The sequence below is a fragment of the Oncorhynchus masou genome, chromosome 26 (genome assembly GCF_036934945.1).
Source record: "Oncorhynchus masou masou isolate Uvic2021 chromosome 26, UVic_Omas_1.1, whole genome shotgun sequence".
Lineage (NCBI taxonomy): Eukaryota > Metazoa > Chordata > Actinopteri > Salmoniformes > Salmonidae > Oncorhynchus > Oncorhynchus masou.
In genome coordinates this window covers 17708335-17730224 of record NC_088237.1, presented here as the reverse complement: position 1 = coordinate 17730224, position 21890 = coordinate 17708335, and the positions used below count along the sequence as shown (strand labels likewise).

At 38.8% G+C, this 21890-nt stretch overlaps 7 non-coding genes across 7 annotated transcripts; all 7 read left to right on the top strand.

Moving 5' to 3' along the window:
• Positions 1–4514: 4514 nt before the first annotated feature.
• trnay-gua (transfer RNA tyrosine (anticodon GUA)) lies at positions 4515–4602 on the top strand. Its single transcript is given in 2 exon segments — positions 4515–4551; positions 4567–4602. It is a non-coding gene; the product is annotated as a tRNA-Tyr (tRNA).
• A 1403-nt stretch (positions 4603–6005) lies between these two features.
• On the top strand, positions 6006–6093 carry trnay-gua (transfer RNA tyrosine (anticodon GUA)). The gene is given in 2 exon segments: positions 6006–6042; positions 6058–6093. It is a non-coding gene; the product is annotated as a tRNA-Tyr (tRNA).
• Positions 6094–7823: 1730 nt separating this feature from the next.
• Positions 7824–7911, top strand: trnay-gua (transfer RNA tyrosine (anticodon GUA)). The gene is given in 2 exon segments: positions 7824–7860; positions 7876–7911. It is a non-coding gene; the product is annotated as a tRNA-Tyr (tRNA).
• A 1127-nt stretch (positions 7912–9038) lies between these two features.
• On the top strand, positions 9039–9126 carry trnay-gua (transfer RNA tyrosine (anticodon GUA)). The gene is given in 2 exon segments: positions 9039–9075; positions 9091–9126. It is a non-coding gene; the product is annotated as a tRNA-Tyr (tRNA).
• A 1584-nt stretch (positions 9127–10710) lies between these two features.
• trnay-gua (transfer RNA tyrosine (anticodon GUA)) lies at positions 10711–10798 on the top strand. The gene is given in 2 exon segments: positions 10711–10747; positions 10763–10798. It is a non-coding gene; the product is annotated as a tRNA-Tyr (tRNA).
• A 1773-nt stretch (positions 10799–12571) lies between these two features.
• trnay-gua (transfer RNA tyrosine (anticodon GUA)) lies at positions 12572–12659 on the top strand. The gene is given in 2 exon segments: positions 12572–12608; positions 12624–12659. It is a non-coding gene; the product is annotated as a tRNA-Tyr (tRNA).
• An 8546-nt stretch (positions 12660–21205) lies between these two features.
• Positions 21206–21293, top strand: trnay-gua (transfer RNA tyrosine (anticodon GUA)). Its single transcript is given in 2 exon segments — positions 21206–21242; positions 21258–21293. It is a non-coding gene; the product is annotated as a tRNA-Tyr (tRNA).
• The last annotated feature ends 597 nt before the right edge of the window (positions 21294–21890 follow it).

Here is a 21890-nt window from a genome sequence, read left to right as displayed (position 1 = left end):
AGACCGGAGGACTGTAGATGCTAAATACTGAAATCAAATGGAAGCAACCGGCCGAAACGGGAAGGACTACCAGAATTCGGAGAGGCTTGTTTTTTTGTCAGTTGCTAAACGTTTTGCTACCTTGTGCACTAACGAATACGATCCTACTTTTTCTGAATACGTACATCTCCTTCGATAGCTCAGTTGGTAGAGCGGAGGACTGTAGATGCTAAATACTGAAATCAAATGGAAGCAACCGGCCGAAACGGGAAGGACTACCAGAATTCGGAGAGGCTTGTTTTTGTCAGTTGCTAAACGTTTTGCTACCTTGTGTACTTACGAATACGATCCTGCTTTTTCTGAATAAGATCATCTCCCGTCTATAGCTCAGTTGGTAGAGCGGAGGACTGTAGAGTCTAAATGCTGAAATCAAATGGAAACAACCGGCCGAAACGGTGAAGGACTACCAGAATTTGGAGAGGCTTGTTTTTTGTCAGTTGCTAAACGTTTTGCTACCTTGTGTACTTACGAATACGATCCTGCTTTTTCTGAATAATTACATCTCCCTTCGATAGCTCAGTTGGTAGAGCGGAGGACTGTAGAGGCTAAATGCTGAAATCCTTAGGTCGCTGGTTCAAATCCGCTCGAAGGAAAATATTTTCGTCGGCCCATGTCATATCAATTCCAAGTACTTTCGTTATCTGCATAAATGCTTACTCGCAAACTAGTGAGATGTAACTTGGTATAGCAGTTTAAATAAGAGTAATAATAACTAGTAACAGCAGTGGTGACCTTGTGTGCGTGTGTGTCATGTATACCAAATAACAAATAAGTTGTTCTAAGATTCAATTAAAGTTCTGGTTGCAATTGAATACGATCCTGCTTTTTCTGAATACGTATATCTCCCTTCGATAGCTCAGTTGCTACCTTGTGCACTAACGAATACGATCCTGCTTTTTATGAATACGTACATCTCCCGTCGATAGCTCAGTTGGTAGAGCGGAGGACTGTAGAGGCTAAATGCTGAAATCAAATGGAAGCAACCGGCCGAAACGGGGAAGGACTACCAGAATTTGGAGAGGCTTGTTTTTTGTCAGTTGCTAAACGTTTTGCTACGTTGTGCACTAACGAATACGATCCTGCTTTTTCTGAATACGTACATCTCCCTTCGATAGCTCAGTTGTAAGACCGGAGGACTGTAGATGCTAAATACTGAAATCAAATGGAAGCAACCGGCCGAAACGGGGAAGGACTACCAGAATTTGGAGAGGCTTGTTTTTTGTCAGTTGCTAAACGTTTTGCTACCTTGTGCACTAACGAATACGATCCTGCTTTTTCTGAATACGTATATTTCCCTTCGATAGCTCAGTTGTAAGACCGGAGGACTGTAGATGCTAAATACTGAAATCAAATGGAAGCAACCGGCCGAAACGAAGAAGGACTACCAGAATTTGGAGAGGCTTGTTTTTTGTCAGTTGCTAAAAGTTTTGCTACCTTGTGCACTAACGAATACGATTCTGCTATTTACGAAGACATACAGCTCCCTTCGATAGCTCAGTTGGTGTAGCGGAGGACTGTAGAGGCTAAATGCTGAAATCCTTTTGTCGCTGGTTCAAATCCGGCTCGAAGGAAAAAAAATTATTCGACCCATGTCATATCAATTCCAAGTTCTTTCATTATCTGCATAAATCCTTACTCGCTAACTCTCCTCAACAATGCATTACAATATCAATCTAAAATCAAATGCCAAGTCCAAAAATACCAAATAACAAATAAGTTGTTCTAAGATTCAATTAAAGTTCTGGTTTCAATTGATTATATAGGTACTGATTAATTGAATGACCAGAGTCAAATTCATTAGAGACCAAATGGAAGCAACCGGCCGAAACGGGGAAGGACTACCAGAATTTGGAGAGGCTTGTTTTTTGTCAGTTGCTTAAGGTTTTGCTACCTTGTGCACTAACGAATACGATCCTGCTTTTTCTGAATACGTATATTTCCCTTCGATAGCTCAGTTGTAAGACCGGAGGACTGTAGATGCTAAATACTGAAATCAAATGGAAGCAACCGGCCGAAACGGGAAGGACTACCAGAATTCGGAGAGGCTTGTTTTTTGTCAGTTGCTAAACGTTTTGCTACCTTGTGCACTAACGAATACGATTCTGCTTTTTCTGAATACGTATATTTCCCTTCGATAGCTCAGTTGTAAGACCGGAGGACTGTAGATGCTAAATACTGAAATCAAATGGAAGCAACCGGCCGAAACGGGGAAGGACTACCAGAATTCGGAGAGGCTTGTTTTTTTGTCAGTTGCTAAACGTTTTGCTACCTTGTGCACTAACGAATACGATCCTGCTTTTTCTGGATAAGTACATCTCCCTTCAATAGCTCAGTTGGTAGAGCGGAGGACTGTAGAGGCTAAATGCTGAAATCCTTAGGTCGCTGGTTCAAATCCGGCTCGAAGGAAAATATTTTCGTCGGCCCATGTCATATCAATTCCAAGTTCTTTCGTTAAATGCTTACTCGCAAACTCTCCTCAACAATGCATTACAATATCAATCTAAAATCAAATGCCAAGTGCAAAAACAACAATACAAAGTAATAAAACTCCTTGTGAGATGTATACAATAGAATAAATATTATGATTTATAAAATAATATATGTTCAATTATGATGACTGTTGTATAAGTAGTAAAGTGAGATGTAACTTGGTATAGCAGTTTAAATAGAGTAATAATTACTAGTAACAGCAGTGGTGACCTTGTGTGCGTGTGTGTCATGTATACCAAATAACAAATAAGTTGTTCTAAGATTCAATTAAAGTTCTGGTTTCAATTGATTATATAGGTACTGATTAATTGAATGACCAGAGTCAAATTCATAAGAGACCAAATGGAAGCAACCGGCCGAAACGGGGAAGGACTACCAGATTTTGGAGAGGCTTGTTTTTTGTCAGTTGCTAAACGTTTTGCTACCTTGTGCACTAACGAATACGATCCTGCTTTTTCTGAATACGTATATTTCCTTCGATAGCTCAGTTGTAAGACCGGAGGACTGTAGATGCTAAATACTGAAATCAAATGGAAGCAACCGGCCGAAACGAAGAAGGACTACCAGAATTTGGAGAGGCTTGTTTTTTGTCAGTTGCTTAACGTTTTGCTACCTTGTGCACTAACGAATACGATCCTGCTTTTTCTGAATACGTATATTTCCCTTCGATAGCTCAGTTGTAAGACCGGAGGACTGTAGATGCTAAATACTGAAATCAAATGGAAGCAACCGGCCAAAACGGGGAAGGACTACCAGAATTCGGAGAGGCTTGTTTTTTGTCAGTTGCTAAACGTTTTGCTACCTTGTGCACTAACGAATACGATTCTGCTTTTTCTGAATACGTATATTTCCCTTCGATAGCTCAGTTGTAAGACCGGAGGACTGTAGATGCTAAATACTGAAATCAATTGGAAGCAACTGGCCGAAACGAAGAAGGACTACCAGAATTTGGAGAGGCTTGTTTTTTGTCAGTTGCTTAACGTTTTTCTACCTTGTGCACTAACGAATTCGATCCTGCTTTTTCTGAATACGTATATTTCCCTTCGATAGCTCAGTTGTAAGACCGGAGGACTGTAGATGCTAAATACTGAAATCAAATGGAAGCAACCGGCCGAAACGGGGAAGGACTACCAGAATTCGGAGAGGCTTGTTTTTTGTCAGTTGCTAAACGTTTTGCTACCTTGTGCACTAACGAATACAATCCTGCTTTTTCTGAATACGTACATCTCCCTTCGATAGCTCAGTTGGTAGAGCGGAGTACTGTAGATGCTAAATACTGAAATCAAATGGAAGCAACCGGCCGAAACGGGGAAGGACTACCAGAATTCGGAGAGGCTTGTTTTTTGTCAGTTGCTAAACGTTTTGCTACATTGTGCACTAACGAATACGATTCTGCTTTTTCTGAATACGTATATTTCCTTCGATAGCTCAGTTGTAAGACCGGAGGACTGTAGATGCTAAATACTGAAATCAAATGGAAGCAACCGGCCGAAACGGGAAGGACTACCAGAATTCGGAGAGGCTTGTTTTTTTGTCAGTTGCTAAACGTTTTGCTACCTTGTGCACTAACGAATACAATCCTGCTTTTTCTGAATACGTACATCTCCCTTCGATAGCTCAGTTGGTAGAGCGGAGTACTGTAGATGCTAAATACTGAAATCAAATGGAAGCAACCGGCCGAAACGGGGAAGGACTACCAGAATTCGGAGAGGCTTGTTTTTTTGTCAGTTGCTAAACGTTTTGCTTCCTTGTGCACTAACGAATACGATCCTGCTTTTTCTGAATACGTATATTTCCCTTCGATAGCTCAGTTGTAAGACCGGAGGACTGTAGATGCTAAATACTGAAATCAAATGGAAGCAACCGGCCGAAACGGGGAAGGACTACCAGAATTTGGAGAGGCTTGTTTTTTGTCAGTTGCTAAACGTTTTGCTACCTTGTGCACTAATGAATACGATTCTGCTTTTTCTGAATACGTACATCTCCCTTCGATAGCTCAGTTGGTAGAGCGGAGGACTGTAGAGGCTAAATGCTGAAATCCTTAGGTCGCTGGTTCAAATCCGGCTCGAAGGAAAATATTTTTGTCGGCCCATGTCATATCAATTCCAAGTTCTTTCGTTATCTGCATAAATGCTTACTCGCAAACTAGTGAGATGTAACTTGGTATAGCATATTAAATAAGAGTAATAATAACTAGTAACAGCAGTGGTGACCTTGTGTGCGTGTGTGTCATGTATACCAAATAACAAATAAGTTGTTCTAAGATTCAAATAAAGTTCAGGTTTCAATTGATTATATAGGTACTGATTAATTGAATGACTAGAGTCAAATTCATTAGAGACCTTGTGTGCGTGTGTGTCATGTATACCAAATAACAAATAAGTTGTTCTAAGATTCAATTAAAGTTCTGGTTTCAATTGATTATATAGGTACTGATTAATTGAATGACCAGAGTCAAATTCATTAGAGACCAAATGGAAGCAACCGGCCGAAACGGGGAAGGACTACCAGAATTTGGAGAGGCTTGTTTTTTGTCAGTTGCTAAACGTTTTGCTAACTTGTGCACTAACGAATACGATTCTGCTTTTTCTGAATACATACATCTCACTTCGATACCTCAGTTGATGGAGCAGAGGACTGTAGAGGCTAAATGCTGAAATACTTAGGTCGCCTGTTCAAATCCGGCTCGAAGGAAAATATTTTCGTCGGCCCATGTCATATCATTTCCAAGTTCTTTCGTTAAATGCATAAATGCTTACTCGCAAACTAGTGAGATGTAACTTGGTATAGCAGTTTAAATAAGAGTAATAATAACTAGTAACAGCAGTGGTGACCTTGTGTGCGTGTGTGTCATGTACACCAAATAACAAATAAGTTGTTCTAAGATTCAAATAAAGTTCTAGATTCAATTGATTATATAGGTACTGATTAATTGAATGACCAGAGTCAAATTCATTAGAGACCAAATGGAAGCAACCGGCCGAAACGGGGAAGGACTACCAGAATTTGGAGAGGCTTGTTTTTTTGTCAGTTGCTAAACGTTTTGCTACCTTGTGCACTAACGAATACGATCCTGCTTTTTCTGAATACGTACATCTCCCGTCGATAGCTCAGTTGGTAGAGCGGAGGACTGTAGAGGCTTAATGCTGAAATCAAATGGAAGCAACCGGCCGAAACGGGAAGGACTACAAGAATTTGGAGTGGCTTGTTTTTTGTCAGTTGCTAAACGTTTTGCTACCTTGTGTACTTACGAATACGATCCTGCTTTTTCTGAATAAGATCATCTCCCGTCTATAGCTCAGTTGGTAGAGCGGAGGACTGTAGAGTCTAAATGCTGAAATCAAATGGAAACAACCGGCCGAAACGGTGAAGGACTACCAGAATTTGGAGAGGCTTGTTTTTTGTCAGTTGCTAAACGTTTTGCTACCTTGTGTACTTACGAATACGATCCTGCTTTTTCTGAATAAGTACATCTCCCTTCGATAGCTCAGTTGGTAGAGCGGAGGACTGTAGAGACTAAATGCTGAAATCCTTAGGTCGCTGGTTCAAATCCGGCTCGAAGGAAAATATTTTCGTCGGCCCATGTCATATCAATTCCAAGTTCTTTCGTTAAATGCTTACTCGCAAACTCTCCTCAACAATGCATTACAATATCAATCAAAAATCAAATGCCAAGTCCAAAAATAACAATACAAAGTAATAAATCTCATTGTGAGATGTATACAATAGAATAAATAGTATGATTTCTAAAATAATTATATGTCCAATTATGATGACTGTTGTATAAGTAGTAAAGTGAGATGTAACTTGGTATAGCAGTTTAAATAAGAGTAATAATAACTAGTAACAGCAGTGGTGACCTTGTGTACGTGTGTGTCATGTATACCAAATAACAAATAAGTTGTTCTAAGATTCAATTAAAGTTCTGGTTTCAATTGATTATATAGGTACTGATTAATTGAATGACCAGAGTCAAATTCATTACAGACCAAATGGAAGAAACCGGCCGAAACGGGGAAGGACTACCAGAATTTGGAGAGGCTTGTTTTTTGTCAGTTGCTAAACGTTTTGCTACCTTGTGTACTTACGAATACGATCCTGCTTTTTCTGAATAAGTACATCTCCCTTCCATAGCTCACTTGCTAGAGCGGAGGACTGTAGAGGCTAAATGCTGAAATCCTTAGGTCGCTGGTTCAAATCCGGCTCGAAGGAAAATATTTTCGTCGGCCCATGTCATATCAATTCCAAGTACTTTCGTTATCTGCATAAATGCTTACTCGCAAACTAGTGAGATGTAACTTGGTATAGCAGTTTAAATAAGAGTAATAATAACTAGTAACAGCAGTGGTGACCTTGTGTGCGTGTGTGTCATGTATACCAAATAACAAATAAGTTGTTCTAAGATTCAATTAAAGTTCTGGTTGCAATTGAATACGATCCTGCTTTTTCTGAATACGTATATCTCCCTTCGATAGCTCAGTTGCTACCTTGTGCACTAACGAATACGATCCTGCTTTTTATGAATACGTACATCTCCCGTCGATAGCTCAGTTGGTATAGCGGAGGACTGTAGAGGCTAAATGCTGAAATCAAATGGAAGCAACCGGCCGAAACGGGGAAGGACTACCAGAATTTGGAGAGGCTTGTTTTTTGTCAGTTGCTAAACGTTTTGCTACGTTGTGCACTAACGAATACGATCCTGCTTTTTCTGAATACGTACATCTCCCTTCGATAGCTCAGTTGTAAGACTGGAGGACTGTAGATGCTAAATACTGAAATCAAATGGAAGCAACCGGCCGAAACGGGGAACGACTACCAGAATTCGGAGAGGCTTGTTTTTTGTCAGTTGCTAAACGTTTTGCTACCTTGTGCACTAACGAATACGATCCTGCTTTTTCTGAATACGTATATTTCCCTTTGATAGCTCAGTTGTAAGACCGGAGGACTGTAGATGCTAAATACTGAAATCAAATGGAAGCAACCGGCCGAAACGGGGAAGGACTACCAGAATTCGGAGAGGCTTGTTTTTTTGTCAGTTGCTAAACGTTTTGCTACCTTGTGAACTAACGAATACGATCCTGCTTTTTCTGAATACGTACATCTCCCTTCGATAGCTCAGTTGGTAGAGCGGAGGACTGTAGATGCTAAATACTGAAATCAAATGGAAGCAACCGGCCGAAACGGGGAAGGACTACCAGAATTCGGAGAGGCTTGTTTTTTTGTCAGTTGCTAAACGTTTTGCTACCTTGTGCACTAACGAATACGATCCTGCTTTTTCTGAATAAGTACATCTCCCTTCGATAGCTCAGTTGGTAGAGCGGAGGACTGTAGAGGCTAAATGCTGAGATCCTTAGGTCGCTGGTTCAAATCCGGCTCGAAGGAAAATATTTTCGTCGGCCCATGTCATATCAATTCCAAGTTCTTTCTTTAAATGCTTACTCGCAAACTCTCCTCAACAATGCATTACAATATCAATCTAAAATCAAATGCCAAGTGCAAAAACAACAATACAAAGTAATAAAACTCCTTGTGAGATGTATACAATAGAATAAATATTATGATTTATAAAATAATATATGTCCAATTATGATGACTGTTGTATAAGTAGTAAAGTGAGATGTAACTTGGTATAGCAGTTTAAATAGAGTAATAATTACTAGTAACAGCAGTGGTGACCTTGTGTGCGTGTGTGTCATGTATACCAAATAACAAATAAGTTGTTCTAAGATTCAATTAAAGTTCTGGTTTCAATTGATTATATAGGTACTGATTAATTGAATGACCAGAGTCAAATTCATAAGAGACCAAATGGAAGCAACCGGCCGAAACGGGGAAGGACTACCAGAATTTGGAGAGGCTTGTTTTTTGTCAGTTGCTAAACGTTTTGCTACCTTGTGCACTAACGAATACGATCCTGCTTTTTCTGAATACGTATATTTCCCTTCGATAGATCAGTTGTAAGACCGGAGGACTGTAGATGCTAAATACTGAAATCAAATGGAAGCAACCGGCCGAAACGGGGAAGGACTACCAGAATTCGGAGAGGCTTGTTTTTTGTCAGCTGCTAAACGTTTTGCTACCTTGTGCACTAACGAATACGATTCTGCTTTTTCTGAATACGTATATTTCCCTTCGATAGCTCAGTTGTAAGACCGGAGGACTGTAGATGCTAAATACTGAAATCAAATGGAAGCAACCGGCCGAAACGGGGAAGGACTACCAGAATTCGGAGAGGCTTGTTTTTTTGTCAGTTGCTAAACGTTTTGCTACCTTGTGCACTAACGAATACAATCCTGCTTTTTCTGAATACGTACATCTCCCTTCGATAGCTCAGTTGGTAGAGCGGAGTACTGTAGATGCTAAATACTGAAATCAAATGGAAGCAACCGGCCGAAACGGGGAAGGACTACCAGAATTCGGAGAGGCTTGTTTTTTTGTCAGTTGCTAAACGTTTCGCTACCTTGTGCAGTAACGAAATCAATTCTGCTTTTTCTGGATAAGTACATCTCCCTTCGGTAGCTCAGTTGGTAGAGCGGAGGACTGTAGAGGCTAAATGCTGAAATCCTTAGGTCGCTGGTTCAAATCCGGCTCGAAGGAAAATATTTTCGTCGGCCCATGTCATATCAATTCCAAGTTCTTTCGTTAAATGCTTACTCGCAAACTCTCCTCAACAATGCATTACAATATCAATCTAAAATCAAATGCCAAGTGCAAAAACAACAATACAAAGTAATAAAACTCCTTGTGAGATGTATACAATAGAATAAATATTATGATTTATAAAATAATATATGTTCAATTATGATGACTGTTGTATAAGTAGTAAAGTGAGATGTAACTTGGTATAGCAGTTTAAATAGAGTAATAATTACTAGTAACAGCAGTGGTGACCTTGTGTGCGTGTGTGTCATGTATACCAAATAACAAATAAGTTGTTCTAAGATTCAATTAAAGTTCTGGTTTCAATTGATTATATAGGTACTGATTAATTGAATGACCAGAGTCAAATTCATAAGAGACCAAATGGAAGCAACCGGCCGAAACGGGGAAGGACTACCAGAATTCGGAGAGGCTTGTTTTTTTGTCAGTTGCTAAACGTTTTGCTACCTTGTGCACTAACGAATACGATCCTGCTTTTTCTGAATACGTACATCTCCCTTCGATAGCTCAGTTGTAAGACCGGAGGACTGTAGATGCTAAATACTGAAATCAAATGGAAGCAACCGGCCGAAACGAAGAAGGACTACCAGAATTTGGAGAGGCTTGTTTTTTGTCAGTTGCTAAACGTTTTGCTACCTTGTGCACTAATGAATACGATTCTGCTTTTTCTGAATATGTACATCTCCCTTCGATAGCTCAGTTGGTAGAGCGGAGGACTGTAGAGGCTAAATGCTGAAATCCTTAGTTCCCTGGTTCAAATCCGGCTCGAAGGAAAATATTTTCGTCGGCCCATGTCATATCAATTCCAAGTTCTTTCGTTAAATGCTTACTCGCAAACTCTCCTCAACAATGCATTACAATATCAATCTAAAATCAAATGCCAAGTGCAAAAACAACAATACAAAGTAATAAAACTCCTTGTGAGATGTATACAATAGAATAAATATTATGATTTATAAAATAATATATGTTCAATTATGATGACTGTTGTATAAGTAGTAAAGTGAGATGTAACTTGGTATAGCAGTTTAAATAGAGTAATAATTACTAGTAACAGCAGTGGTGACCTTGTGTGCGTGTGTGTCATGTATACCAAATAACAAATAAGTTGTTCTAAGATTCAATTAAAGTTCTGGTTTCAATTGATTATATAGGTACTGATTAATTGAATGACCAGAGTCAAATTCATAAGAGACCAAATGGAAGCAACCGGCCGAAACGGGGAAGGACTACCAGAATTCGGAGAGGCTTGTTTTTTTGTCAGTTGCTAAACGTTTTGCTACCTTGTGCACTAACGAATACGATCCTGCTTTTTCTGAATACGTACATCTCCCTTCGATAGCTCAGTTGTAAGACCGGAGGACTGTAGATGCTAAATACTGAAATCAAATGGAAGCAACCGGCCGAAACGAAGAAGGACTACCAGAATTTGGAGAGGCTTGTTTTTTGTCAGTTGCTAAACGTTTTGCTACCTTGTGCACTAATGAATACGATTCTGCTTTTTCTGGATAAGTACATCTCCCTTCGGTAGCTCAGTTGGTAGAGCGGAGGACTGTAGAGGCTAAATGCTGAAATCCTTAGGTCGCTGGTTCAAATCCGGCTCGAAGGAAAATATTTTCGTCGGCCCATGTCATATCAATTCCAAGTTCTTTCGTTAAATGCTTACTCGCAAACTCTCCTCAACAATGCATTACAATATCAATCTAAAATCAAATGCCAAGTGCAAAAACAACAATACAAAGTAATAAAACTCCTTGTGAGATGTATACAATAGAATAAATATTATGATTTATAAAATAATATATGTTCAATTATGATGACTGTTGTATAAGTAGTAAAGTGAGATGTAACTTGGTATAGCAGTTTAAATAGAGTAATAATTACTAGTAACAGCAGTGGTGACCTTGTGTGCGTGTGTGTCATGTATACCAAATAACAAATAAGTTGTTCTAAGATTCAATTAAAGTTCTGGTTTCAATTGATTATATAGGTACTGATTAATTGAATGACCAGAGTCAAATTCATAAGAGACCAAATGGAAGCAACCGGCCGAAACGGGGAAGGACTACCAGAATTCGGAGAGGCTTGTTTTTTTGTCAGTTGCTAAACGTTTTGCTACCTTGTGCACTAACGAATACGATCCTGCTTTTTCTGAATACGTACATCTCCCTTCGATAGCTCAGTTGTAAGACCGGAGGACTGTAGATGCTAAATACTGAAATCAAATGGAAGCAACCGGCCGAAACGAAGAAGGACTACCAGAATTTGGAGAGGCTTGTTTTTTGTCAGTTGCTAAAAGTTTTGCTACCTTGTGCACTAATGAATACGATTCTGCTTTTTCTGAATATGTACATCTCCCTTCGATAGCTCAGTTGGTAGAGCGGAGGACTGTAGAGGCTAAATGCTGAAATCCTTAGTTCCCTGGTTCAAATCCGGCTCGAAGGAAAATATTTTCGTCGGCCCATGTCATATCAATTCCAAGTTCTTTCGTTAAATGCTTACTCGCAAACTCTCCTCAACAATGCATTACAATATCAATCTAAAATCAAATGCCAAGTGCAAAAACAACAATACAAAGTAATAAAACTCCTTGTGAGATGTATACAATAGAATAAATATTATGATTTATAAAATAATATATGTTCAATTATGATGACTGTTGTATAAGTAGTAAAGTGAGATGTAACTTGGTATAGCAGTTTAAATAGAGTAATAATTACTAGTAACAGCAGTGGTGACCTTGTGTGCGTGTGTGTCATGTATACCAAATAACAAATAAGTTGTTCTAAGATTCAATTAAAGTTCTGGTTTCAATTGATTATATAGGTACTGATTAATTGAATGACCAGAGTCAAATTCATAAGAGACCAAATGGAAGCAACCGGCCGAAACGGGGAAGGACTACCAGAATTCGGAGAGGCTTGTTTTTTGTCAGTTGCTAAACGTTTTGCTACCTTGTGCACTAACGAATACGATCCTGCTTTTTCTGAATACGTACATCTCCCTTCGATAGCTCAGTTGTAAGACCGGAGGACTGTAGATGCTAAATACTGAAATCAAATGGAAGCAACCGGCCGAAACGAAGAAGGACTACCAGAATTTGGAGAGGCTTGTTTTTTGTCAGTTGCTAAAAGTTTTGCTACCTTGTGCACTAATGAATACGATTCTGCTTTTTCTGAATACGTATATTTCCCTTCGATAGCTCAGTTGTAAGACCGGAGGACTGTAGATGCTAAATACTGAAATCAAATGGAAGCAACTGGCCGAAACGGGGAAGGACTACCAGAATTTGGAGAGGCTTGTCTTTTTGTCAGTTGCTAAACGTTTTGCTACCTTGTGCACTAATGAATACGATTCTGCTTTTTCTGAATACGTACATCTCCCTTCGATAGCTCAGTTGGTAGAGCGGAGGACTGTAGAGGCTAAATGCTGAAATCCTTAGGTCGCTGGTTCAAATCCGGCTCGAAGGAAGTTATTTTTGTCGGCCCATGTCATATCAATTCCAAGTTCTTTCGTTAAATGCTTACTCGCAAACTCTCCTCAACAATGCATTACAATATCAATCTAAAATCAAATGCCAAGTGCAAAAATAACAATAGAAAGTAATAAAACTCCTTGTGAGATGTATACATTAGAATAAATAGTATGATTTATAAAATAATATATGTCCAATTATGATGACTGCTGTATAAGCAGTAAAGTGAGATGTAACTTGGTATAGCAGTTTAAATAGAGTAATAATTACTAGTAACAGCAGTGGTGACCTTGTGTGCGTGTGTGTCATGTATACCAAATAACAAATAAGTTGTTCTAAGATTCAATTAAAGTTCTGGTTTCAATTGATTATATAGGTACTGATTAATTGAATGACCAGAGTCAAATTCATTAGAGACCAAATGGAAGCAACCGGCCGAAACGGGGAAGGACTACCAGAATTTGGAGAGGCTTGTTTTTTGTCAGTTGCTTAACGTTTTGCTACCTTGTGCACTAACGAATACGATCCTGCTTTTTCTGAATACGTATATTTCCCTTCGATAGCTCAGTTGTAAGACCGGAGGACTGTAGATGCTAAATACTGAAATCAAATGGAAGCAACCGGCCGAAACGGGGAAGGACTACCAGAATTCGGAGAGGCTTGTTTTTTGTCAGTTGCTAAACGTTTTGCTACCTTGTGCACTAACGAATACGATTCTGCTTTTTCTGAATACGTATATTTCCCTTCGATAGCTCAGTTGTAAGACCGGAGGACTGTAGATGCTAAATACTGAAATCAAATGGAAGCAACCGGCCGAAACGGGGAAGGACTACCAGAATTCGGAGAGGCTTGTTTTTTTGTCAGTTGCTAAACGTTTTGCTACCTTGTGCACTAACGAATACGATCCTGCTTTTTCTGGATAAGTACATCTCCCTTCGATAGCTCAGTTGGTAGAGCGGAGGACTGTAGAGGCTAAATGCTGAAATCATTAGGTCGCTGGTTCAAATCCGACTCGAAGGAAAATGTTTTTGTCGGCCCATGTCATATCAATTCCAAGTTCTTTCGTTAAATGCTTACTCGCAAACTCTCCTCAACAATGCATTACAATATCAATCTAAAATCAAATGCCAAGTGCAAAAACAACAATACAAAGTAATAAAACTCCTTGTGAGATGTATACAATAGAATAAATATTATGATTTATAAAATAATATATGTTCAATTATGATGACTGTTGTATAAGTAGTAAAGTGAGATGTAACTTGGTATAGCAGTTTAAATAGAGTAATAATTACTAGTAACAGCAGTGATGACCTTGTGTGCGTGTGTGTCATGTATACCAAATAACAAATAAGTTGTTCTAAGATTCAATTAAAGTTCTGGTTTCAATTGATTATATAGGTACTGATTAATTGAATGACCAGAGTCAAATTCATAAGAGACCAAATGGAAGCAACCGGCCGAAACGGGGAAGGACTACCAGATTTTGGAGAGGCTTGTTTTTTGTCAGTTGCTAAACGTTTTGCTACCTTGTGCACTAACGAATACGATCCTGCTTTTTCTGAATACGTATATTTCCCTTCGATAGCTCAGTTGTAAGACCGGAGGACTGTAGATGCTAAATACTGAAATCAAATGGAAGCAACCGGCCGAAACGAAGAAGGACTACCAGAATTCGGAGAGGCTTGTTTTTTGTCAGTTGCTAAACGTTTTGCTACCTTGTGCACTAACGAATACGATTCTGCTTTTTCTGAATACGTATATTTCCCTTCGATAGCTCAGTTGTAAGACCGGAGGACTGTAGATGCTAAATACTGAAATCAAATGGAAGCAACCGGCCGAAACGGGGAAGGACTACCAGATTTTGGAGAGGCTTGTTTTTTGTCAGTTGCTTAACGTTTTGCTACCTTGTGCACTAACGAATACGATTCTGCTTTTTCTGAATACGTATATTTCCCTTCGATAGCTCAGTTGTAAGACCGGAGGACTGTAGATGCTAAATACTGAAATCAAATGGAAGCAACCGGCCGAAACGGGGAAGGACTACCAGAATTCGGAGAGGCTTGTTTTTTTGTCAGTTGCTAAACGTTTTGCTACCTTGTGCACTAACGAATACGAACCTGCTTTTTCTGGATAAGTACATCTCCCTTCGATAGCTCAGTTGGTAGAGCGGAGGACTGTAGAGGCTAAATGCTGAAATCATTAGGTCGCTGGTTCAAATCCGGCTCGAAGGAAAATATTTTCGTCGGCCCATGTCATATCAATTCCAAGTTCTTTCGTTAAATGCTTACTCGCAAACTCTCCTCAACAATGCATTACAATATCAATCTAAAATCAAATGCCAAGTGCAAAAACAACAATACAAAGTAATAAAACTCCTTGTGAGATGTATACAATAGAATAAATATTATGATTTATAAAATAATATATGTTCAATTATGATGACTGTTGTATAAGTAGTAAAGTGAGATGTAACTTGGTATAGCAGTTTAAATAGAGTAATAATTACTAGTAACAGCAGTGGTGACCTTGTGTGCGTGTGTGTCATGTATACCAAATAACAAATAAGTTGTTCTAAGATTCAATTAAAGTTCTGGTTTCAATTGATTATATAGGTACTGATTAATTGAATGACCAGAGTCAAATTCATAAGAGACCAAATGGAAGCAACCGGCCGAAACGGGGAAGGACTACCAGATTTTGGAGAGGCTTGTTTTTTGTCAGTTGCTAAACGTTTTGCTACCTTGTGCACTAACGAATACGATCCTGCTTTTTCTGAATACGTATATTTCCCTTCGATAGCTCAGTTGTAAGACCGGAGGACTGTAGATGCTAAATACTGAAATCAAATGGAAGCAACCGGCCGAAACGAAGAAGGACTACCAGAATTTGGAGAGGCTTGTTTTTTGTCAGTTGCTAAACGTTTTGCTACCTTGTGCACTAACGAATACGATTCTGCTTTTTCTGAATACGTATATTTCCCTTCGATAGCTCAGTTGTAAGACCGGAGGACTGTAGATGCTAAATACTGAAATCAAATGGAAGCAACCGGCCGAAACGAAGAAGGACTACCAGAATTTGGAGAGGCTTGTTTTTTGTCAGTTGCTAAACGTTTTGCTACCTTGTGCACTAACGAATACGATTCTGCTTTTTCTGAATACGTATATTTCCCTTCGATAGCTCAGTTGTAAGACCGGAGGACTGTAGATGCTAAATACTGAAATCAAATGGAAGCAACCGGCCGAAACGGGGAAGGACTACCAGAATTCGGAGAGGCTTGTTTTTTTGTCAGTTGCTAAACGTTTTGCTACCTTGTGCACTAACGAATACGATCCTGCTTTTTCTGGATAAGTACATCTCCCTTCGATAGCTCAGTTGGTAGAGAGGAGGACTGTAGAGAATAAATGCTGAAATCATTAGGTCGCTGGTTCAAATCCGGCTCAAAGGAAAATATTTTTGTCGGCCCATGTCATATCAATTCCAAGTTCTTTCGTTAAATGCTTACTCGCAAACTCTCCTCAACAATGCATTACAATATCAATCTAAAATCAAATGCCAAGTGCAAAAACAACAATACAAAGTAATAAAACTCCTTGTGAGATGTATACAATAGAATAAATATTATGATTTATAAAATAATATATGTTCAATTATGATGACTGTTGTATAAGTAGTAAAGTGAGATGTAACTTGGTATAGCAGTTTAAATAGAGTAATAATTACTAGTAACAGCAGTGGTGACCTTGTGTGCGTGTGTGTCATGTATACCAAATAACAAATAAGTTGTTCTAAGATTCAATTAAAGTTCTGGTTTCAATTGATTATATAGGTACTGATTAATTGAATGACCAGAGTCAAATTCATAAGAGACCAAATGGAAGCAACCGGCCGAAACGGGAAGGACTACCAGATTTTGGAGAGGCTTGTTTTTTGTCAGTTGCTAAACGTTTTGCTACCTTGTGCACTAACGAATACGATCCTGCTTTTTCTGAATACGTATATTTCCCTTCGATAGCTCAGTTGTAAGACCGGAGGACTGTAGATGCTAAATACTGAAATCAAATGGAAGCAACCGGCCGAAACGGGGAAGGACTACCAGATTTTGGAGAGGCTTGTTTTTTGTCAGTTGCTTAACGTTTTGCTACCTTGTGCACTAACGAATACGATCCTGCTTTTTCTGAATACGTATATTTCCCTTCGATAGCTCAGTTGTAAGACCGGAGGACTGTAGATGCTAAATACTGAAATCAAATGGAAGCAACCGGCCGAAACGGGGAAGGACTACCAGAATTCGGAGAGGCTTGTTTTTTGTCAGTTGCTAAACGTTTTGCTACCTTGTGCACTAACGAATACGATTCTGCTTTTTCTGAATACGTATATTTCCCTTCGATAGCTCAGTTGTAAGACCGGAGGACTGTAGATGCTAAATACTGAAATCAAATGGAAGCAACCGGCCGAAACGGGAAGGACTACCAGAATTTGGAGAGGCTTGTTTTTTTGTCAGTTGCTAAACGTTTTGCTACCTTGTGCACTAACGAATACGAACCTGCTTTTTCTGGATAAGTACATCTCCCTTCGATAGCTCAGTTAGTAGAGCGGAGGACTGTAGAGGCTAAATGCTGAAATCATTAGGTCGCTGGTTCAAATCCGGCTCGAAGGAAAATATTTTTGTCGGCCCATGTCATATCAATTCCAAGTTCTTTCGTTAAATGCTTACTCGCAAACTCTCCTCAACAATGCATTACAATATCAATCTAAAATCAAATGCCAAGTGCAAAAATAACAATACAAAGTAATAAAACTCCTTGTGAGATGTATACATTAGAATAAATAGTATGATTTATAAAATAATATATGTCCAATTATGATGACTGTTGTATAAGTAGTAAAGTGAGATGTAACTTGGTATAGCAGTTTAAATAGAGTAATAATTACTAGTAACAGCAGTGGTGACCTTGTGTGCGTGTGTGTCATGTATACCAAATAACAAATAAGTTGTTCTAAGATTCAATTAAAGTTCTGGTTTCAATTGATTATATAGGTACTGATTAATTGAATGACCAGAGTCAAATTCATTAGAGACCAAATGGAAGCAACCGGCCGAAACGGGAAGGACTACCAGAATTTGGAGAGGCTTGTTTTTTGTCAGTTGCTTAACGTTTTGCTTCCTTGTGCACTAACGAATACGATCCTGCTTTTTCTGAATACGTATATTTCCCTTCGATAGCTCAGTTGTAAGACCGGAGGACTGTAGATGCTAAATACTGAAATCAAATGGAAGCAACCGGCCGAAACGGGGAAGGACTACCAGAATTTGGAGAGGCTTGTTTTTTGTCAGTTGCTTAACGTTTTGCTTCCTTGTGCACTAACGAATACGATCCTGCTTTTTCTGAATACGTATATTTCCCTTCGATAGCTCAGTTGTAAGACCGGAGGACTGTAGATGCTAAATACTGAAATCAAATGGAAGCAACCGGCCGAACCTGGGAAGGACTACCAGAATTTGGAGAGGCTTGTTATTTGTCAGTTGCTAAAAGTTTTGCTACCTTGTGCACTAACGAATACGATTCTGCTTTTTACAAAGACATACAGCTCCCTTTGATAGCTCAGTTGGTGAAGCGGAGGACTGTAGAGGCTAAATGCTGATATCCTTAGGTCGCTGGTTCAAATCCAGCTCGAAGGAAAATATTTTGTCGGCCCATGTCATATCAATTCCAAGTTCTTTCGTTAAATGCTTACTCGCAAACTCTCCTCAACAATGCATTACAATATCAATCTAAAAACAAATGCCAAGTGCAAAAATAACAATACAAAGTAATAAAACTCCTTGTGAGATGTATACAATAGAATAAATAGTATGATTTATAAAATAATATATGTCCAATTATGATGACTGTTGTATAAGTAGTAAAGTGAGATGTAACTTGGTATAGCAGTTTAAATAGAGTAATAATTACTAGTAACAGCAGTGGTGACCTTGTGTGCGTGTGTGTCATGTATACCAAATAACAAATAAGTTGTTCTAAGATTCAATTAAAGTTCTGGTTTCAATTGATTATATAGGTACTGATTAATTGAATGACCAGAGTCAAATTCATTAGAGACCAAATGGAAGCAACCGGCCGAAACGGGAAGGACTACCAGAATTTGGAGAGGCTTGTTTTTTGTCAGTTGCTTAACGTTTTGCTTCCTTGTGCACTAACGAATACGATCCTGCTTTTTCTGAATACGTATATTTCCCTTCGATAGCTCAGTTGTAAGACCGGAGGACTGTAGATGCTAAATACTGAAATCAAATGGAAGCAACCGGCCGAAACGGGAAGGACTACCAGAATTTGGAGAGGCTTGTTTTTTTGTCAGTTGCTAAACGTTTTGCTACCTTGTGCACTAATGAATACGATTCTGCTTTTTCTGAATAAGTACATCTCCCTTCGATAACTCAGTTGGTAGAGCGGAGGACTGTAGAGGCTAAATGCTGAAATCCTTAGGTCGCTGGTTCAAATCCGGCTCGAAGGAAAATATTTTTGTCGGCCCATGTCATATCAATTCCAAGTTCTTTCGTTAAATGCTTACTCGCAAACTCTCCTCAACAATGCATTACAATATCAATCTAAAATCAAATGCCAAGTGCAAAAATACCAATACAAAGTAATAAAACTCCTTGTGAGATGTATACAATAGAATAAATATTATGATTTATAAAATAATATATGTCCAATTATGATGACTGTTGTATAAGTAGTAAAGTGAGATGTAACTTGGTATAGCAGTTTAAATAGAGTAATGGTGACCTTGTGTGCGTGTGTGTCATGTATACCAAATAACAAATAAGTTGTTCTAAGATTCAATTTAAGTTCTGGTTTCAATTGATTATATAGGTACTGATTAATTGAATGTGGAGGCTAAATGAGAGTCAAATTCATAAGAGACCACATGGAAGCAACCGGCCGAAACGGGGAAGGACTACCAGAATTTGGAGAGGCTTATTTTTTGTCAGTTGCTAAACGTTTTGCTACCTTGTGTACTAACGAATACGATCCTGCTTTTTCTGAATACGTATATTTCCCTTCGATAGCTCAGTTGTAAGACCGGAGGACTGTAGATGCTAAATACTGAAATCAAATGGAAGCAACCGGCCGAAACGAAGAAGGACTACCAGAATTTGGAGAGGCTTGTTTTTTGTCAGTTGCTAAACGTTTTGCTACCTTGTGCACTAACGAATACGATTCTGCTTTTTACGAAGACAAAGAGCTCCCTTCGATAGCTCAGTTGTAAGACCGGAGGACTGTAGATGCTAAATACTGAAATCAAATGGAAGCAACCGGCCGAAACGGGGAAGGACTACCAGAATTTGGAGAGGCTTGTTTTTTGTCAGTTGCTTAACGTTTTGCTTCCTTGTGCACTAACGAATACGATCCTGCTTTTTCTGAATACGTATATTTCCCTTCGATAGCTCAGTTGTAAGACCGGAGGACTGTAGATGCTAAATACTGAAATCAAATGGAAGCAACCGGCCGAACCTGGGAAGGACTACCAGAATTTGGAGAGGCTTGTTATTTGTCAGTTGCTAAAAGTTTTGCTACCTTGTGCACTAACGAATACGATTCTGCTTTTTACAAAGACATACAGCTCCCTTTGATAGCTCAGTTGGTGAAGCGGAGGACTGTAGAGGCTAAATGCTGATATCCTTAGGTCGCTGGTTCAAATCCGGCTCGAAGGAAAATATTTTGTCGGCCCATGTCATATCAATTCCAAGTTCTTTCGTTAAATGCTTACTCGCAAACTCTCCTCAACAATGCATTACAATATCAATCTAAAAACAAATGCCAAGTGCAAAAATAACAATACAAAGTAATAAAACTCCTTGTGAGATGTATACAATAGAATAAATAGTATGATTTATAAAATAATATATGTCCAATTATGATGACTGTTGTATAAGTAGTAAAGTGAGATGTAACTTGGTATAGCAGTTTAAATAGAGTAATAATTACTAGTAACAGCAGTGGTGACCTTGTGTGCGTGTGTGTCATGTATACCAAATAACAAATAAGTTGTTCTAAGATTCAATTAAAGTTCTGGTTTCAATTGATTATATAGGTACTGATTAATTGAATGACCAGAGTCAAATTCATTAGAGACCAAATGGAAGCAACCGGCCGAAACGGGAAGGACTACCAGAATTTGGAGAGGCTTGTTTTTGTCAGTTGCACTAACGAATACGATCCTGCTTTTTCTGAATACGTATATTTCGATAGCTCAGTTGTAAGACCGGAGGACTGTAGATGCTTAACGTTTTGCTTCCTTGTGCACTAACGAATACGATCCTGCTTTTTCTGAATACGTATATTTCCCTTCGATAGCTCAGTTGTAAGACCGGAGGACTGTAGATGCTAAATACTGAAATCAAATGGAAGCAACCGGCCGAAACGGGAAGGACTACCAGAATTTGGAGAGGCTTGTTTTTTGTCAGTTGCTAAACGTTTTGCTACCTTGTGCACTAATGAATACGATTCTGCTTTTTCTGAATAAGTACATCTCCCTTCGATAGCTCAGTTGGTAGAGCGGAGGACTGTAGAGGCTAAATGCTGAAATCCTTAGGTCGCTGGTTCAAATCCGGCTCGAAGGAAAATATTTTTGTCGGCCCATGTCATATCAATTCCAAGTTCTTTCGTTAAATGCTTACTCGCAAACTCTCCTCAACAATGCATTACAATATCAATCTAAAATCAAATGCCAAGTGCAAAAATAACAATACAAAGTAATAAAACTCCTTGTGAGATGTATACAATAGAATAAATATTATGATTTATAAAATAATATATGTCCAATTATGATGACTGTTGTATAAGTAGTAAAGTGAGATGTAACTTGGTATAGCAGTTTAAATAGAGTAATAATTACTAGTAACAGCAGTGGTGACCTTGTGTGCGTGTGTGTCATGTATACCAAATAACAAATAAGTTGTTCTAAGATTCAATTAAAGTTCTGGTTTCAATTGATTATATAGGTACTGATTAATTGAATGACCAGAGTCAAATTCATAAGAGACCAAATGGAAGCAACCGGCCGAAACGGGAAGGACTACCAGAATTTGGAGAGGCTTGTTTTTTGTCAGTTGCTAAACGTTTTGCTACCTTGTGCACTAACGAATACGATCCTGCTTTTTCTGAATACGTATATCTCCCTTCGATAGCTCAGTTGTAAGACCGGAGGACTGTAGATG